Source organism: Pinus tabuliformis, chromosome 1_2, assembly GCF_031772625.1.
Source record: "Pinus tabuliformis cultivar Carrire ecotype Pingquan chromosome 1_2, CPIR1, whole genome shotgun sequence".
Taxonomy (NCBI): Eukaryota; Viridiplantae; Streptophyta; class Pinopsida; order Pinales; family Pinaceae; genus Pinus; species Pinus tabuliformis.
Window position 1 is genome coordinate 403,827,034 of NC_142298.1, and position 21,827 is coordinate 403,848,860.

Here is a 21,827-nt window from a genome sequence, read left to right on the forward strand (position 1 = left end):
ACTAGTGTTTTGTCAATCACTTGTGATTTCTGAACCAGACATGATCACTTGTCATTTATATGTCAGATATGATTACTGAATCATGTTCTTCATTATTCGTATCTGATTAATACACTTTTCCAAAATGGTAATTCTGAAAAACTAAAATTACAAGTAACTTGACAAACAGAAGATTGTTTGTGCAGGCACTATTGACCATTGCTTACATTGAATATAACATCAAGAGCATTAGCTATATTTATTATGAACATGCAGGCAAATATCTTATTAGTAAAGACTGGCCTGTCATGCCTGGAATGCATTAAAATAAGAAAGTGGATTCTAGGGTTAGCATGGTTGCATGCCTACTAAAGTTTCAATGGTACATGATATACTTAATCTAATGTTGCCTGCACCTGTGAAATACCCGCCTTTAGGGACACACTATTTGGCAGGCATCCAACAGAGCTCCTTCTTAGTGCTAAACATGCATAGCTAATCCACCATTGGCAGCTGGTTGATTGTGATGACTCACCCATGATTCCACCCTTTGACTCAACCCCTTGAGTCATGTAGCACTGGGTAGAACATTTTCCTTTAGTGTCTTGAAGGTCATTGCCAAACAAGATTTTGGCATGGTTTGTGCAAATGGCAGCTCCTCCCTTCCAAGTCGGAATTTTCCATTACCCTGAGATGTGGCAATCACATGTAATTCAAACATATATGTAAGCAACATATTTCCTATTATAGTGGAAGCAATAAGGATATAAACGGTGAGAGTCTATTTCCACTAGACATGTCCCATTTTCCCACCATAGCCATAATGACTATCATGTCCTAGTCACATATTTTTTCAATTGAATACAACACTGAAGGGCATTTGGTCAATGATTTCACTATAACAAAATCAGTACACATGCATAATAATGCCAACCACATTTGATTGTAAACTAGCCAATATATTCCTCATAAGCACTGAATTTACTTCATAAAACATGGGCAGCAGTAATGATGTAAATCAGTGACCATCATCGTCTTTTATCAAGATGGTTGCTTTCTTGGAAAATCTGCTTTCTATACACTGAGTATGGAAAGTGAATGCTGTCAAAAGAAGCAACAAATTATTATTTTAATGTAAAAGAGTATACTTGCATCAAACACAGGCTGCGGTGGTAATAAATGATGCTTGATGGTGCAATACACCTTTATATGCAGAGTCAGTCCTTGTCAAATGCTACTGTCAGCCCTCAAAAACAGGGTGTTCCTTCTCAAATGGACTCTGCCACCAATAAATGTGGAAATTTCTCATTAATGCAGGTGATAACCTAGTCCAAGTAGAATGTTATGCACCAAGAGAGCGAAACATCAATGATGTTGATGACAGAGTGACCAAATGGGAATATTTGAGGATATATATATCTCTGATGTTTTCCTTGTTGGTGAGTATGCTACCTTCAACTATAGTTCCTGCTGCTAACTAAGATTTAAATATGGGTACTGCAACTAACGCAGGTTTCGCTATGATTTTTGGGCTTAGTCGTAGGGTAACTCTGGTTCCAATGGTCTTGTCCTAACTTCAGTCTTTTTTTTAATTAACTGGAATGAGAATATCTGGAGAATCAGTAACTTCGAAAGATTGGTTGCCACTATTATGCCAGATACAACTATTTCACAAATGCTACAAGCAGGCCAGTTACAACATGTCTCCAGTGACTTGAACCCACACAGCTGGGGAAATGAATTGTTCACTAAACCACTCGAGCTAAGATCCTTTGACTTCTTTACAAAGGAGAACATGGGGTTGGGCTTTGATCCACTTATATGTGCACGGGTCACGATCCTAACTTCATTTTAGTTAAAAAGCAAACTATATTTAAATGATTAAGCATTTGTTACTTGCTTTTTGTGGGTAAATACTATTCTGTACATGTATGCTTGATGTTTCCTTATTTGATGTTCTGCAAGTGCACTGGAGTGGGAATGGCATTGGAGGGATCCCCTCCCGAAGTTCTTTATTGCTTTTGGATGTTTTTGATGTGATAGTGTTCTTCGTGTCCCTTTTTTGATTACTATTTAGATGATGATCGGCCAACTCATGCATGAATCTTATCTGGAGAAGGATTTGACCAAATAAACTTCGCTTTGTGTTCCTTGTATTGCTTGTATTTTCTAGATGGAGAACATCTGTTGTTTATGGGATTGCAGTTAGCACAGACCATGGGAATAGACCGAAGGCTAAATCTTAGACAAAAATGCGATGCTTATGAGATTGAATCTGTAAATTTGGGTTCCTGCTCAGAATGCTATGCTTGAAGAATTATATGAAATATTAAAATGTGAGTGCAATTTGTTTTGACCATCGCCGCTTCCCATGATTCAATGCCCAGCGCGATTTCGCGACAGTAGTCCAAATGCAGGGTTTAGGATTGCTATGAATGAACCATTTGTATAACTATTCTTGTTTGTAATCACAATAAGTGGCCAACTACCAGAAACAAGAAACATGGCAGCCTCTGAAGTTCAATGGCCAAAATGGACAGCTAGAGAGAAAGCTTAGAAGCCTAAACCAACCAAAATGTCTATTTTCCATCTGTGTATGAAATATATAAACAGCAGTATGCAAGTATTGTTACACAAATCAGTTAGAAAATGTTGTTTCAACTTTCAAATGCAGTTCCTAAACTGGTAGCTCAAGAGTTGACATCTTGTGTGCTGGCATGGGGCTGGTTGGTTACTGGTATTCTGAGATGGGGTTGACTCACATAAGTTTTGGTCATTCTTGACTTATGGTCTGGATTGACTTTGGCATATGGTTTTGGTTGACATTGATTTGAGTTCAGGGTTGGGGTTGATGTCAATGTGGGTTTTGGGTTGGGGTCGACATTGAGTGGGTTTATGTTGACTTGAGTTCAGGGTTGCGGTTGATGTCAATGTGGGTTTTGGGTTGGGATTGACATTGGGTGAGTTTTGGGTCAATCATTGATGTTGATGTGTTTGTTAGGTCGTTAATGCCTTAGTATTCCCGGGAGTGGTGGATTATGGAGGCTCCTTTGGACAGGTGCATGTTTGCCAATTCTTGCTGAACATCCAGCATTTAGATGTATGTGCTCAATCATTATAAATTAATGCCATGGAGCTTCTCATAACTGTGTATGAAGTTTCTGTTTTTCTATTTGTATTATAATGTTAATTTACTGTGGATTGCACCGTACTATTATTATGAACAAGTTGGACCACGATCATTCATCTCCTATTTTTTTTCAAAAGGAACAGTTTTTTGTTGAAACTAAAATAATAACAATGCCTCAACTAAGGTCGTTATGGCTGCTGAAAGCTCTTAATGCTTAGATGGCAGATTAAACACTAACTTTACCTTTTGGGTCAGACAAAATTCCAACTCTAGTTTCATATTTTTCTTGGAGGGATTCTTCTTTCCCTTTGCTTGCCTTTTTTCTGGACTTTTGTTATAATTTGATTAATATCATGCCACCTCCTCCTTTGCTTTCTAGAGGAGGAATTGGCTTGTTTTTCTGGAAAAGATGCACCAGCATCTTCATAGTGCCACTTTTGTGTGGTTTGTGCTGCCAATTTTCTTTTGAAATTCGTTATTGCGAATTTGGGATGTCCTTTCTTGCTCTTCCTTCAAAAATGTCAGGTTGTTCTTTTGATTCTCTTCATATCACACCTTCTTTGGAGTTCCTTGCTGGATGCTGCCTCCCTTGTGTTACTAAACAAATTCTTCTTATATTTCATTAATACATGAGAAAATATACTAACCAAAGTAGGGGTATCCGGTATTCTCATTTTGCTCCTATATAAGTATGGACTATGGAGTGTTTCTTTTTGGTAGCAATGGATAGGTGTTCTAGTCTCTATGGTGTTTATGAGGCTAAGGAACACGAGGATAATTATCTCCAAGACGCAAAATTTTTTTCTAAGTAAAATGCCTCAGTTAGATTAATTAGCCAATTATTAATTATTTTCCTAAGTCTAACTTAGGAAAATTGGTTAATTAAATTAGATCAATTGAGGAAAATCAATTTTGCTCTAGAGACTTCTGGAAAAGTCACTTGATGGGGTCAAGATGATCTTAGCCATCGATTATAATTGGATCGTGACCGTTGATTGCTGAACGAGAGATTATAAGAGTAAATCGATGGGGCCTTGGCGATCACTAAGAAAGTGTGATTTGCAGTGATAGAAAGGGCGTAGAGGGAGACACTAGCAACAGGGTTTTAGCAGAGTTTAGGAGAAGATTTCTGGAGAAGATTTTTCAGTGATTTCTAGTTTCCAGTGACGTGAAGGAGATCGATCTCATCAACAAAAAAAGAGGCCGAAATTAGCAGTGCGAATTCCCTGTTTACAAGTGCGAGTGGCAGAGGAGCTCGCTTTAGTGTGCTAGTGCCGGATTTATTACCCGAAGGCAGAGCGAGTGAGTCAGACGAGTTATTGGCGGTCGATTTGCTAGCAGATTAATTTTCCCAGAGGCAATACGAATTTCTGGAGCAGTTAGTGCGAGTTGCACAAAGAGGCCGATTTCATCTGCAGAGGGAGACTCTTGTGTCTCTAGATTGATTTGGTGAAGAGAATATTATTTGTCAGAGTTTTTCTAGTGAGAGGCAAGCAGTTGTATTTCTCAAATTGTTGAAGATTTATTAATAATATAAACCCTCATATGCAAAAATGGTTTTCCCCGCATTAGGGTTTTTCCAAAGACAATTTGTCCAAAAATATTGGTGTCAATAATTTTGTGTGTGTGCATTATTCTCAATTCCTGTTATTTATTTGTGAAAATTGCAGTAGTGAATTAATCATTATTTTCTGAAGACAATCTCAAGTAGATAAAGATTAAATTCTAGTTGTTGCAATTAAGAAAATTTCACATGGTATCAACGCTAATATAACCGTAGAGGGTTTGTAGGAGTAAATTAGTGTAGGGCACAGGAAGTTGAGGGTTTTAACCCAGTTCAAATTCTTCATTTATTGTCCAGTTTATTTGAGTTTCGCAGATTTCCAGAGATGGCTATAGCAGATTTGAGAGATCAAGACAGAATGGAACCTCCAACTTTGGCACATGGAAAGCCAAAATATCATTCTTATTGGATGAGTATGGACTGAAGGAGTATGTGAAGAATGTGATTGTTGTACCGAAAAATCCACATTAACTAGTCACCTACAAAAAGGAGAATGCCAAAGCGAAGAGGATTATCATTGACGGTGAGGACCATATTGTTCCACATATCACAGAAAAAGACGTTGCGAAGCAAATGTGGGATGCCATACTATAACTATACCAAAGTCCTTTAGAGAACAAAGAGAAGATGAGGACCATTAAGCAGCATAAGGGTGAAGATGTGACCTCCTATCTCACCAGAGTTCGACTTTCCAGAGATGAATTGGTTGTAGTAGGAGACAAGCCAAGTGACGATGAGCTAGTGTGCATAACACTGAATGGGTTTTCCCTGGAATGTAGTATGTTTGTCCAAGTGATTTTTGGGCGAGACACACTTCCAGGATGGGATCACCTATGGAGTGACTTCACTTAGGAGGAGCTTAGGCTCAACTTAGTCAATGGCACCGGTGGCAATGACAACGCACTGAAGGTGACGCAGGAAAATGTTGTCCTAGCAGGAAAAGGGAAGGCGAAGAAGGGTTCCAGTAAGGGACAAGGCTCAAAATGAGAGATGAAGAAGAAAGAACTTTCTAAGGTCAAAAGTTTTGGTTGCGGTCAACATGGAGACTATATTAGCCAATGTCTTAACCGAAAGAAGCATACGAAGGGGAAGTAAACAACAACTTTAGCGGACATTGAGGATTTGTCTTCTAGGTTGGAAGACGAATTTGCTCATAGCTTGCTTCTCTAGCTCCACATCCATAGGAGTCTGATATATCGATTAGAGACTATTTCTCTAGTTACAAGGAAGAGGAGATGGACATCCAGATATAGATGGTGTTATAGATCTGATCTGAAAATATAAGATAATAGAAATAAACCCAATAGATAACAAGATCTGAATAGATAGAAATGCTTCATTTTATTATTCAAACCCTTAGGGTAGGGCAACACCATACATTCACTCTTTAAGGAAGGAGAACACTCCACAAGCCATATGCCTATTCATACAATAATCCTTGACATCTCTCAATGGGGAGTCTCTAGCCTCTATATAGGCCTCATGCATATAATACCATGGGTCATTACCATGGTTCCCTCAATACCATCTATCTAATTCCATAGGCCCATTACATTATTACTAACTACTTGTGGTCCCTTACATGATATGTGTTAACCACCTTATTTATTACTATGGCCCATCCCATTATTCCCTTGGGTACCTCCCTTTGTACCCCATATTATCCCCCCTAGGTATACTAAATTTCACCCCCCTTAATATGTTTCATCCTCGAAACATGGGAAGAACACAAATAATAAGATCTACTCAAAAGAGTAGTCCACTGGTACCATGCACGTGCATCTAGCCATCCAAGAGAAAGGTGAACCCTCGATCTCGTTGGTGCCTCGCTCGCTTGAGATGGAAGTTGACCTTGGCAGCTCTTCTGTGTTGATGTGTAGTAGGTGGATCTTCTCTTCTCTCTATTTGTCATGCGAGGGTTGTTGTCCTTGTGGCTAATTCGTTGCCATCTTGTTGGTTGTTTTCTTGTGGGGTGATGTGGGTGGTGATATGCTGAAGTGTTAACCAACGATGTATCTTTTTTTAATTCACCACCTAATGGAGCCTGATGGGTATCTAGTACTTGTTGTGGTGCCTGTTGTTGTTTCTTATCTTTCAATATTACTTCAACCACTGAGTCCCCCTCTGATGTAACATTTTCTGCTTTAGACTCTACCTGTTTTTCTAGTACCTGGTTTGATGTTTGTGTGTGGTTGTCGACCATCAATGGTTCATCATCTGATATGTTAGTCCTTGGAACATCTTCTGTTTCAGCCTCCGTGGACTCTACCTGTTTATTGATGGAAATATCCTGTAATGTAATTTTCTTCTTTTTATACCAGAGCTTCAGGAATTTCTTCGGCACATTAATATTGATAGTACCCACAGATTCCATCCAAGGATATCCCAAAACAACATCCATGTTATCCAGATCTAAAGTATAAAAATCACCATGCAACACATACTTATCCATAGAAATATTCAAATCCTTATAAACTTGAAAATCCTCATCATCAACCTGTGTGTTTTCAATGTGTTTCGCTGGAACTTGCAATTTTTTTGCCAAATTAACATTGATAAAATTATATTGACAACTAGGATTTATAGAAACAACGATCTTCTCCTTCTGAATGAATCCATGAACCTGAAATAATGATATACCAGTGGAAAATAACCCCTTACACGTCTCATTCTTCTGTTTTCTAGCATAAGACCATTTGTCTAAAAGGATTCTTTCAAATTCTTCATCTGACAGTTTGGTCCATTGCTTCTTGTCAAATGAGCGCAACCATTTGGACGCCTCATCTTGGAAATTAAGCGGCACCATATCCCTCCAAAATTTCCCATATTTGAACTTTTGTCTCTGTATGAATTCTTTAATAGTAAAGCTATCATCTTTTCTTGTAAAATATAGCATCTCCATGAAGAGGGTTTGGGAAAAACTCACTTGGCGAAAATTTTAAATGGCCACAATTCCGTCAATATTACTCAGAATCCCTATTATGACCTATTTTCGGAAATGGAACAACCATTCTGTATCTTCTCATGTAGTAGAATCCCGATCTAGGCACTGGAATTTTAGATCCGCGCTGCAACTATCCCGCCGTCACAAAAAATTTCTGAAAAAAAGAGCTGATTTTAAATCAGGATATCTCCCTCATCCAGACTCCGATTCGACTAATTTTTTTTTTGAATGGGTATTTTTTCACAAACAATTTAGATTTGCAATTAGATTCTGCAGATTTTGCACCAGAACGTACAGATCTGCTCTGCAAACTCGCCGCCCTGAAAAATGTCTGCCACCCAATTGATTTTTAAATTAACAATATCTCCCTCATCCGGACTCCGATTCGGTCGATTTTTTTTTTACACTGAGTACTTTTTCACCAACAACCCAGATCTGCAATTAGATTTTGCAGATTTTGCCGCAAATCATGCAGATCTGATTTGCAAACTCGTTGCCCCGAAAAATGTTTGCAACGCCACTGATTTTTAAATCAGCGATATCTCCTTCATTTGGACTCCGATTCGGTCGTTTTTTTTTTGAACTTGGGTATTTTTTCACAAATAATCTAGATCTGCAATTAGATTTCACATATTTTTGACCAAAACGTACAAATCTGATTTGCAAACTCGCCGCCCCGAAAAATTCTTGCAAAAATAACAAAAAAAAAATTCTCCACTCTGCCCAAGAAAGTGCTTTGATACCACTTGTTATAGATCTGATCTGAAAATATAAGATAATAGAAATAAACCCAATAGATAACAAGATCTGAATAGATAGAAATGCTTCACTTTATTATTCAAACCCTTAGGGTAGGGCAACACCATACATTCACTCCTTAAGGAAGGAGAACACTCCACAAGCCATATGCCTGTTCATACAATAATCCTTGACATCTCTCAATGGGGAGTCTCTAGCCTCTATATAGGCCTCATACATACAATACCATGGGTCATTACCATGGTTCCCTCAATACCATCTATCTAATACCATGGGCCCATTACATTATTACTAACTACTTGTGATCTCTTATATGATACAGGTTAACCACCTTATTTATTACTGTGGCCCATCCCATTATTACATTATTCTGTTGGATACCTCCCTTTGTACCCCATATTATCCCCCTTAGGTATACTACAGATGGGAAACAAAACGAATTGTACTCCAGTTGGGAGAGGTACCATCAACATTCAAAGGGAGTCAGGCAAGAAAATGTTGCCCTAGTAGGAAAAGGGAAGGAGGAGGGTTCCAATAAGGAACAAGGCTCAAAATGAGAGAAGAAGAAGAAAGACCTTTCTAAGGTCAAATGTTTTGGTTGCAGTTAGCTTGGACACTATGTTAGCCCCAATGTTCCACCAAGGTTCCGAGACGAGGGGGCAAGGGAGCGAGGATACATGGGAGCTGCCTATGCAAAAGCTCCCCACCAATTTTTAGGAAACGTGGGGGGACGTCAAGGTCTTAAATGCTTATAAATATAAAATATAATTTATAAATTGAGTCCACTATGACAATTGGGTTTGAATTGAAAAGTGCAAAGCATGATCATTGATATGAATATCATTATCTAATATCATATAAATTTAAAATTTTAATTTATAATCATACATCATACATTATGATTAAATTTTAAACCATATTGATGTTCCACTTCCTACTATGAACATTGAATACTGAACAATGAATATTGACATAAAATTATAAAATTCAAGTCTGATACATCAAGAGTCAAAATTTTATAGAGTCAGAATAACATAAGAACATCAAGATATCGAAAGATAAATGAGCACAATTTTGCTCAAGCCTCAAGGTAATGCCCTACTAGTCTCTGCATCTAGCTACTGCATGAATAAATAAGGATCAACCATATCACCATCTAAATCTGAATCACTAGCATTCTCAAACATGCTAAGTGGCAGACCAACCAACCCCATCTGTCTCTCATCAAGTCTCTCTTCCATATCTACCTTGCATCATCCTCTGGATCAACATCCCATCGTGTTGTTGGTCCCTTCAAATACTCAGGTGTCTTACTATGCTCAAGACATAGGGCATTGTGCACAACAACTAACTTCTTCGCTCTTTTAGATGTAAGCTTGTTCTTCTTGATAGAGTGGATGAAGCTATATGTGGACCAGTGTTACTTGGGAGCGGGAGCGGGAGCGAAAACGGGAGTAGGAGCGACCATTTTCAAAAGCTCCCGGTTTGGGAGCGAATCCAGGAGCGATTTTTTAAATATATCTATATATATTTTATATTTTTAATTTTTGATACATATATGTCAACAAAAACATGTAGAATGATGAATTAGATATAAAAAACATAAAAAAACATAGATTGATCATTGAACCATATCACATCAATCATCTAGATTCTAGAAATTATAATTTTCATCAAGCATGTCCACAAGTTAGTAAAATACATATTACAACTGCAACATAATGAGTCTCGTGAATCATGATTCATCAAATTCAATCTTAAAGTTTCAACTTCAAGCTTTCAAAATTGAAAGTTCAATATATAACATTTATCATCATTGATCACCAAAGTTGTACTTGTAAGCTAAGTTTAACCATTACAAGAAATAATATCTTAGATATTTCTAAGTCCTAACTTCTAACTGTTAACATGAAATGAAATGTTATAAAATGAAACATGAATAATGAAATGAAATGAAACAACTTTAGTCCTTCACGAAGCATCATATTCATAATTCACAATCATTACCAATGAGTTATAATTGCCAACTTCAAACTTCAAATTTTCATTGTCACAGTCATATATAGTTTACCAATGTTGCTTGGGAGCGGGAGCGAGAGCGGGGAGCGGGAGCGACCATTTTCAGAAGCTCCCTGTTTGGGAGCGAATCCAGGAGCGATTTTTTAAATATATATATATATATATATTTTTATATTTTTTAATTTTTGATACATATATGTCAACAAAAACATGTAAAATGATGAAGTAGACATAGAAAACATAAAAAAACATAGATTGATCATTGAACCATATCACATCAATCATCTAGAAATTATAATCGTCATCAACCATGTCCACAAGTTAGTAAAATACATATTACAACTGCAACATATTGAGTCTCATCATCATGAATCATGATTCATCAAATTCAATCTTAAAGTTTCAACTTCAAGCTTTCAAAATTGAAAATTCAATAACATTTATCATCATTGATCACCAAAGTTGTACTTGTAAGCTAAGTTTAACCATTACAAGAAGTAATATCTAAGATATTTCTAAATCCTAACTTCTAACTGTTAACATGATATGAAATGTTATAAATTTATAAAATGAAACATGAATAATGAAATGAAATGAAACAACTTTAGTCTTTCACGAAGCATCATATTCATAATTCACATCATTACCAATGAGTTATAATTGCCAAGGCCCAACTTCAAACTTCAAATTTTCATTGTCACAGTGATATATTGTTTACAAAAAATATCATTATGATATGAAAGAGTCAAGAGTCAAGAGTCAAGGACTCAAAACTCAATAGTTATGAAAACTAAAGTCTAATAGAAACTAAAAAAGACAAGTAAACTGTAAATCAGAATCTACATGTGGCCCTTGCCACGAGAGTCTCGAGGAGTATAAGTAGGTCGTGGTGGTCTTCTAGGAGTCTCCCGCACAGATTGACGACCAGAACTAGAACCTCCACGTGAGGGTGTAGATGGAGGTGGCGACAACAAAGGAACAAGACTCGGACCTCGAGCACTGCTACTGGATGGTGGAGGTGGAGGTGGAGGTGGCATGGCTGCTGCAGCTGCTTCATCTTCATCCCTTACAAGTTCCTCTTCCAGTTCTTCAATATGTACAATGCCATCCTCCAAATTGTCATCCTCTGGGTGATTGTCCCAAATTTTATATGTGGGATCCTCATAAGCCCGATCACAGTAATGACTCAACAACCTCAAGTTGTAGTGCACATAAACCAGGCTTTCTGCTCGGTTTTCATTGAGTCTATTTCTTTTCACATTATGTATGTAGCTGTAGGTGCTCCAACACCTCTCTGCAGAAGAAGTATTTACAACCTGTGAAAGAACTTTTTTTGCCAATTTTGGCAAAAGTCCATGCCCGCCATATGTTTCCCACCATGTGAGAGTATCAAATCTATCTCTGTCGTCCATTGCATGGAAGTTACCATACAAACCAGTGCCACTGAAGTATCTGCCTATTTCAAGGCGCACAGCTGCACATTCCTCCCTGTTAGGTACCAACTTTTCTAATGCTTCCAAATATCCTTTAGTTACCTCTGGATCTAAATGGGGTTTGGTCCTAACCCCACCCCCTGCTGCAGGTTGGCCCAACCAAGATGTAGAGTAGTATTTTGGCGTAAGGATATACGCCAAGCAATGTAGTGGAAGATTAAGCCTATTCCACCGTTCACACACAAAATCATGAATCAGTTTGTACAAGTTGGGATCTCTATTATGAACAATGTCTTTTATTTCCCCCAACATGGTATCCATTTGCTCATACACCTCGCCAATCACTGGTTTGTCTGTATCTGCAAACCGAATCATGTGATAAATTGGCTTGGTGAAATCCAATACCTGCCTCACAGTTGTCCAAAACTGCCCATCAAGAGCGGCCTCCTCCACCATTTCAAACCCTGCCATGTCAGCTACATTTGTAGCCCTTTCCTTTAATACCTGCCAATGTGGACTTGATACCATGCTAGCTAATGCCTCTCTTACCTTCAAAAGGCGCCTGAAGGTGAGGTAATAGCTACCAAATCTGGTCTTCGCAATCTTCAACAACTCCAATCTCGAGTGACTGCGGAAAAGGCCATGGGTATTGCTATGATTTGTAATAAATTTTATCATTTGTTTGCCTTTCTTGTACAAATCACCAATCCATTGGTATTGTTCATTTTTGTTCTTGACAATATCATGCAACAGAAGGTTCAATGTGTGAACCAAACATCCAGACCAAAATATGTTGGGGTATTTATCCTCAATAATTGCTCCCGTTGCCTTACAATTAGGAGCATTATCAGTGATGACTTGGATGACATTGTATGGGCCAATACGCTCAATTGTTTCAAGTAATGCTTCTGCAATGTTGATGTCGGTCTTGAACTTGTCTGAGTAATCATGTGCAGCTAGAAAGATGGGACCACTAACAGACACAACAAGAACACTTATCAATGGCTTGCCTTTTACATTTGTCCATCCATCAGATACAATGGACACCCCATGGTCAGTCCAAGAACTTGTCATTCTATTCAAAGAATGTGATATTTTTGCTTTTTCATGATCAAGGCCAACGATTCTTGCCTTGTCATACCCAGGGCTCTTGTATCCTTTAGGGGCATCATTTATGGCAGAAACCATTTCGTGCCAATAAGGTGAGCGAAGAACATTGAATGGTATCCCACATGCATAGAGAAACCTGTAAACCTTTGAATCCACATCATTCCTACACCCCTCATCAAGGAAATCTGATATGGTTCTACGCCTTAAAGATGATGACCCTGTGCCTCCATATCCACTGCCTTGGGAGGATGCTGAAGGAGTTCTTTGTGAGTGTGAGCTTGGTTCAAAGAAACCCCTTGATTTTTTTGATCTGTGTTGGGCTTCCTCTTTTTCTCTTATGTATTTGGTTCTATTCGCCACTGACACCGCTGTACAAGTTTTGATTCCTATTTGTTTGTCTCCATCCCATGGCCTTTTCCCGCAGAGGTGTCTTCTAGCACGAGTGTATGAACCTGTGTAACCAGTGTTGCAATGGGGGCAATGAAATTTAGTGGTTCCACCCCCTCTCCTTGTTTCAGCCCTGTTAACATATTTCCACAATGGAGTTTGGTCTTGTTTAGTTTTTTGAGGGTCATGTTCACCCTCCTCCAGCTCCTCCTCACCGGGGTTTTCACCAATTTGACTTTCTCCAGCTTTTTCATCCCCCTCTTCAGTTTGGCCCCTCCGTTTCCTACTCTCCAGCACCATAATAACCATAAAAGGGACCAGGAAGAGGAAAATGCCAAGAAATATAGCCAGGTCCATGGTGTTTGATGTTTGTAGGGTTTTGATTCCTGAATCTGCAAATTAATTTAATTTATTGGGATTAATTAATTTAATTTATTAATTTAATTTAAATTTATGATTTTTAAACTCAATAAACTAAATTAAATTAACTAAATCACTACCTAACTAACTAAATTACTAAGTTACTTACCTCTGCAGGCTTGCTTTTCGCTCCTTGGCACTTGCTCCTCGCTCCTTTGCTCTTGCTCTTGCTCCAAACTCTTGCTCAATGAAGTCACAATGAAATTTTTTTAGGCCCATTGGGCTTTTAAAACCAATTTTTTTTTTTTTTTTTTTTTTTTTTATTTTAATTTGATTTTTTTTGCGTCCGCGGATTTTTTTTTTCTGTCGGATTGCTCTCGGCCTGAGTCGAAATGCTCCCGGAGCGATTTTTTACGCCCGGGAGCGATCGGGGAGCGATCTTTTTGCGTCCGCGGATTTTTTTTCCGTCGGATTGCTCTCGGCCTGAGTCGAAACGCTCCCGGAGCGATTTTTTACGCCCGGGAGCGATCGGGGAGCGATCGCTCCCCGATCGCTCCCTGGCGTTAAAAAATCGCTCCGGAAACGATCCCGAACAGGGCAGGGAGCGTAAATTTTTTCTAGGGAGCATGCTCCCGAAAATCGCTCCCATCCGGGAGCGATTTTGGGAGCGCGCTCCTGAGCCGCTCCGGCCCGGAGCGCGATTCGGGAGCGGGTTCAAGGGGGGGGTGGCGCTCCCCCGCAACTATGTTGTTTACAAAAAATATCATTATGATATGAAAGAGTCAAGAGTCAAGAGTCAAGGAGTCAAAACTCAACAGTTATGAAAACTAAGGTCTAATAGAAACTAGAAAAGACAAGTAAACTGTAAATCTACATGTGGCTCTTGCCACGAGAATCTCCAGGAGTATAAGCAGGTCGTGGTGGTCTTCTAGGAGTTTCCTGCACGGACCGACGACTAGAACTAGAACCTCCACGTGAGGGTGTAGATGGAGGTGGCGACAGCAAAGGAACAAGACTCGGACCTCGAGCACTGCTACTGGATGGTGGAGCTGGAGGTGGCATGGCTGCTGCAGTAGCTGCAGCTGCTTCATCTTCATCCCTTATTAGTTCCTCTTCTAGTTCTTCAAGATGCGCTATACCATCCTCCAAATTGTCATCCTCTGGGTGATTGTCCCAAATTCTATATGTGGGATCCTCATAAGCCCGATCACAGTAATGACTCAACAACGTCAAGTTGTAGTGCACATAAACCAAGCTTTCTGCTCGGTTTTCATTGAGTCTGTTTCTTTTCACATTGTGTATGAAGCTGTAGGTGCTCCAACACCTCTCTGCAGAAGAAGTATTCACAACCCGTGATAGAAATTTTTTTGCCAATTTTGGCAAAAGTCCATGGCCGCCATATGTTTCCCACCATGTGAGAGCATCAAATCTGTCTCTGTCTTCCATTGCATGGAAGGTACCAAACAAACCAGTGCCACTGAAGTATCTGCCTATTTCAAAGCGCACAACTGCACATTCCTCCCTGTCAGGTATCAACTTTTCCAATGCTTGCAAATATCCACTAGTTACCTCTGCATCTAAATGGGGTTTGGTCCTAATCCCACCCCCTGGTGTAGGTTGGCCCAACCAAGATGTAGAGTAGTATTTTGGCATAAGGATATACGCCAAGCAATGTAGTGGAAGATTAAGTTTATTCCACCGTACACACACAAAATCGTGAATCATTTTGTACAAGTCGGGATCTCTGTTATGAACAATATCTTTTATTTGCCCCAACATGGTATCCATCTGCGCATACACCTCGCCAATCATTGATTTGTTTGTATCTGCAAACCGAATCATGTGCTAAATGGGCTTGGTGAAATCCAACACTTGCCTCACACTTGTCCAAAATTGACCATCAAGAGCGGCCTCCTCCACCAGTTCAAAACCTTCCCTCTCAGCTGCATTTGTAGCCCTTTCTTTTAATACCTGCCAATGTGGACTTGATACCATGCTAGCCAATGACTCTCTTATCTTCAAAAGGTGCCTGAAGGTGAGGTAATAGCTACCAAATCTGGTCTTTCCAATCTTCAACAACTCCAATCTCGAGTGACTGCGGAAAAGGCCATGTGTATTGCTATGATTTGTAATAAATTTTATCATTTGTTAAATTGTTTGCCTTTCTTGTACAAATCACCAATCCATTGGTATTGTGCATTTTTGTTCTTGACAACATCATGCATCAGAAGGTTCAATGTGTGAACCAAACATCCAGACCAAAATATGTTGGGGTATTTATCCTCAATAATTGCTCCCGTTGCCTTACAATTAGGAGCATTATCAGTGATGACTTGGATGACATTGTATGGCCCAATACGGTCAATTGTTTCAAGTAATGCTTCTGCAATGTTGATGTCGGTCCTGAACTTGTCTGAGTAATCGTGTGCAGTTAGAAAGATGGCACCACTAACAGACACAACGAGAACACTTATCAATGGCTTGCCTTTTACATTTGTCCATCCATCAGATACAATGGACACCCCATGGTCAGTGCAAGAACTTGTCATTCTATTCAAAGAATGTGATATTTTTTCTTTTTGATGATCAAGTCCAATGGTTCTTGCTTTGTCATACCCAGGGCTCTTGTATCCTTTAGGGGCATCATTTATGGCAGAAACCATTTCGTGCCAATAAGGTGAGCGAAGAACATTGAATGGTATCCCACATGCATAGAGAAACCTGTAAACCTTTGAATCCACATCATTCCTACACCCCTCATCAAGGAAATCTGATATGGTTCTACGCCTTAAAGATGATGACCCTGTGCCTCCATATCCACTGCCTTGGGAGGATGCTGAAGGAGTTCTTTGTGAGTGTGAGCTTGGTTCAAAGAAACCCCTTGATTTTTTTGATCTGTGTTGGGCTTCCTCTTCTTCTCTTATGTATTTGGCTCTATCCGCCACTGACACCGCTGTACAAGTTTTGATTCCTATTTGTTTGTCTCCATCCCATGGCCTTTTCCCGCAGAGGTGTCTTCTAGCACGGGTGTATGAACCTGTGTAATCAGTGTTGCAATGGGGGCAATGAAATTTAGTGGTTCCACCCCCTCTCCTTGTTTCAGCCCTGTTAACATATTTCTACAATGGAGTTTGGTCTTGTTTAGTTTTTTGAGGGTCATGTTCACCCTCCTCCAGCTCCTCCTCACCGGGGTTTTCACCAATTTGACTTTCTCCAGCTTTTTCATCCCCCTCTTCAGTTTGGCCCCTCCGTTTCCTACTCTCCAGCGCCATAATAACCATAAAAGGGACCAGGAAGAGGAAAATCCCAAGAAATATAGCCAGGTCCATGATGTTTGATATTTGTAGGGTTTTGAATCTACAAATTAATTTAATTTATTTAGATTAATTAATTTAATAATTTTAATTTATTAATTTAATTTAGATTCATAATTTTTTTACTAAATATAGTTAATAAACTAAATTAAACTACCTAAATTACTACCTAACTAAATTAAACTAACTAAACTAACTAAATTACTAAGTTACTTACCTCTCTGCAGGCTTGCTTCTCACTCCTCGGCACTTGCTCATCGCTTCTCCTCGCTCCTTTGCTCTTGCTCTCCTTGCTCTGGCTCTCATACAAGTGATAATGAAATGTTTGTTTGTTCCATTGGGCTTTTAAAACATTTCTTTTAAAAAAATTGGAAAATTTTTTCGTGTCCGCGGCTTTTTTTCCGCCCGGATCGCTCCCGGCGTCGGGCGATTTGCTCCCAGAGCGAATTTTTAACGCTCGGGAGCGTTCGCTCCCCGATCGCTCCCGAGCGTTAAAATTCGCTCCAGGAGTGACGGGAGCGAACGCTCTCGATGTCGCTCCCTAAATTGGTAGGGAGCGCAATTTTTTTTATCGGGAGCGCGCTCCCGACCCGCTCCCACCTGGAGCGCGGATTGGGAGTGGGAGCGAGGGGGGGGAGCGCTCCCCCGCAACACTGATGTGGACCAATTCCTCTCTGCTGCAGAGGAACTAGGAGTGTCTTGCGAATGGAGTGAGGGGCCAGGGTGAATAATGAATTAAATTTATAGAAAACGAATTGAAACCCTAAAGTATTAAAACTAATGTTAAATTTTAATTATAAACAAAAGTTTATTTAAAAAAATTGGGCCCCTCGACCCCCCATGCCCCCCCTCGACCCCCACGATCCCCTTTTCGGAAACGACCCCTCAGCACAAGGAAACGTACCCCTGGCACATCCCCCTGTGTACCCTGTTTTTTGGGAGCGTGGGGAAACTACCCCTTCTCGTCCTTAAGTCCCCGGAGCGTGGGGGAACTAGGAAACTAGACCCCTAGGAGTGGGGGCGAGTCCCCGTGGAACACTGGTTAGCCCATGTCTTAACCAGAAGAAGGACAAAAAGGGGAAGCAGACAACAACTTCAACACACATTTAGGATTTGTCTTCTAGGTTGGAAGACTAATTCTCTCTCATAGCTTTCCTCTCTAGCTCCATGTCCACAAGAGTCTGGTATATTGACAGTGGAGTGTCATCACATATGACGAGGGTTAGAGACTATTTCTCTAGTTACAAGGAAGAGGAGATGGAATTCTAGATACAGATGGGAATCGAAATGAAGTGTGCTCTAGTTGGGAGAGGTACCATCAATAGTCAAAGGGAGTAAGGCAAGAACACTAGTGTTACAGATGTGTTGCATATGCCAGGTTTAGATATGAACTTGATTTCAGTATCTGCACAATAGGATAAGGAGTACGATGTGTACTTCATGGGGAAAAAGGTGTACAACAAACACCAGAGTTGGAAGAAGGTCAAACATATTGGGGTTCAAAGCAACAAGTTGCAGTTCGATCCCCAAAAGGCATTGATCAAGAATAGTAGCAGTGGCAAAGACTTGGGAGAGTTGTTGCATAGGAGGATGGGACTCTTATATCATGGAGTGCTCAGGTTGCTCAAGGAGACCATGATAGGAGTTCTAGAATTGAGCACAAAACACAATGTATGTGCATGGGGTGTGTACTTGGGAAATTCACAAAGGCAACATTTCCAAGGAGTGATACTAGAGCTAGTGGTGTGCTTTAGTTAGCACACTTAGATAGTTGTGGCTCGATGTCCACCATATCTCTCAGGGTTTACGAGTATTTTGTGACCTTCATTGATGACTGCTCCAAGAAAACCTGGATCTATTTCTTGACGACGAAGGATGAGGTCTTCAGTTACTTCCATGAGTTTAAGGCTCTTGTGGAGAACACGACAGGTAAAAAGATCAAGGTGCTTCGTACAGATAATGGAGGTAAGTGCACTGATAAAGCCTTCACAGGGTTCTGTGCGAAGGAGGGCATTAAGAGGGAGTGGACAACTCCATATAACTCACAATAGAATGGGGTTGCAGAGCGGACTTGGAGGGGAGGTCCCCTCATAGGAGAGCATGATGATGCGACAGTGGAGGTGATGATCCGGGTTGGATGCAAGCTGACGCATATGGACACAGCTTTAGGCCATCTCATTCAGGGATGGGTAGGAGCATCTAGCGTGGAGCAATGGTCTACATATGGGCATGGAGACGCATGGGGGTGTGCCGTAGTATGTTGGACTGCGCTGTGGAGTGGGAGTGCCTCGCATCACATTGAGTACATATGGGGGGTGACAGGTATAGTGACACAGACGATACAAGATGGCATAGTTGTAGCTGAGGATATCCAACAGTGTACAGGGGTAGGCTGCAGTGTACAATGGCATGTCCAGGAGTTCTGGGGTGATTGATGGTATGCAGGGGTGTATAGTACTAGTCTTGGAGTGTTGCCTCCAGGGAGGCCCTTGGACGGAAACACTGGACATACCTTTGGGCGTAGTTCACCCAGGATTGAGGGGGACACAGATGAGCGATACTTGATGGTATCCGCGGGACTCACACGCTTGACCCTATTCTACATCCCTCACGGGCGCAGTCAATTTGTTGTCGAATTTCTGCACTTTGGGCATGAGCAGCGGAGGACGAGGAGCTCACCTGAGATATTTGGGTGACACTCAACACACTAGGGGGGAGACTTTTCAGCAGTGGCATTGGGTTGGTGCGTCAGTTGACAACCATAGGTTGGGGATGAGGTGATCATTTGTAGGGGTGGCATATCGTTCATCACCAAGCCTACGTCTAGGGAGCTAGTCACGAGGGAGACATGTGTCACTCTTTTCTCAGGGCATGTCGGGACCATGCATGAGCAGAGGATACCAAGTGCGACTGAGGTAGGTTCCCAGTATGTCTCCGGGCTCCAGACCTTATATTGGAACATTATCGAGAGGACGGATGGGAGACCTAGGGAGATGGTTGGTAGGGACAGGAGGGATCCACATACCCTGAGTCGATTACGAGTATCAGATACCCATCTTTTGGTTGCATTTAGGGGGCAGCTCTTTGGCACACGTGGCTTCCAGCGATCATCGATACTACACAGTGGCAAGCACAGGCTAGATTAGCACGCATCAGATTAGCCCACGATATATGGAGCCTATATAGTGATCATAGGCCGGGACTAGAGATGAGGGCCAGAGGGATTCCATTGATTGACAGGGCTATGCTGCAGTAGGTCTAGCTATGTGATGCAGGTATTCTGTTGATCGATAGATCACTCGTGATGAGCGGAGTCGTGGTAGAGAGTGATATAGTTCGCTCTTGGGATGACACATGGGGGTTCACATAGGATTGCATCATATGGGGAGGCAGGCATTCTTTGTTGTTGCATAGGTTCAAAGTTAGATTTGGATGGATAGGCCTTGGTGCATTGGAGATGCCTAGGCAGGGTGTGTCTCACCTCTTTCAGTATTCCACCATCGAGTTCTAGGAGAGGAGGATATTGACTGCGCACGATGGGGAGTATGACATAGTTAGAGTAGCGTAGCGTCAACATGGTGGCACCACTCTGGGACTAGCAGGGAACTGGGGCATCACAACTCTTCACAACTCAATAACCTTTAGGGATGCATCGACTACTATAGGGGGAGATCATACAAATCTTCCATTGGTCTTTAGCGAGTCACTGATGGCGCAGGGGACTTCTGGTACTTTCATCGGGAAGGATAGTGAGTGGATTGAGGAGAGCTTCATCTTGGACAGGATTGCCTAGGATCCTGGTACTGAAGGATTCTTTCATATCAAGACAATGCAGAGGTCAGACACGATCCAATGGCACATTTGGGACCTTGGTACATATTGCAGTGACAGCGAGGAGGAACAATTAGAGAGGGTACTTGCTTAGGCATTGCTTGAGGACAAGTGATTTTTGGTGCATTGGAGGAGCTTGCAGGATGAGTATGCCACCTGGGAGGGTGAGCACATTTTGGAGCACCTATCTTTGAGGTTGCTTGAGGGCAAGCAACATTTGGGAGGGGAAGACTGTCATGTCCCTTCTCAAATACATTTGTAACAGGGTGCTGCCACACAATTTTGCACAATTTTGGCTAAGGAAGAGAACCCATCATTTTCGACTTAGGGACTTAGGAGGCAATTCGATTTTATTTGGTTCCTAGTGGAAGGTGGGGGCCACCCACTTGGGAGTTCGAATTGGCCCATTTGAATAGTTTGGAGGGAAAGTCAAATAGGTGGATCAGTGTTGATAATATCGCCGAGATATCGGCGATATTCGTAAATATCGCGATATTTTCGGCCAGACGAAATATCGCCGACCAAATATCGCGATATTTTCCAGTTTTTAAAATCGCGCGAGATTTACGATATTTCGGCGATATATTTGAAAATATCGCGTGACGACCTTAAATATCGCGGGTGACCCTGAAAACAACACGCGCGGGCTATATAAATCGATTTTTGGTCTTTTTGAAGTTATTTTGGTTTTTTCTGAGCGCTGGAAGTTTGCTGCCAAGGAGGGTTTGAAGCCAATATTTGCCAATACAGGTACGTATTTTTAAGAAATCTGACTTGCACCATGAAAGAGTAATTCAAATTAATACGCATGAGAAAAAAGTCCGATTTAAGACTGTGTGCCCAACACATTGGCAATGTCACTTATGATGAATAGCATCGTTTTGACTCTTGAGTATGTGCTTCGTGTGGTACTGGTACCCAACGATCCTGCACTAACTGCTTCAAAAAATATTTGAATAAGGTCCTGTTTTTCCTTGTAGGTGATAAATGTTACTCT

The 21,827-nt window shown here is 40.8% G+C and overlaps 1 protein-coding gene across 1 annotated transcript in view; it reads left to right on the plus strand.

The window, feature by feature from the left end:
* The window catches only part of LOC149206056 (tetratricopeptide repeat (TPR)-containing protein), a 310,884-nt gene that overhangs the window by 52,818 nt on the left and 236,239 nt on the right, over positions 1–21,827 (plus strand). The gene's annotated exons all lie outside the window — the stretch shown is intronic.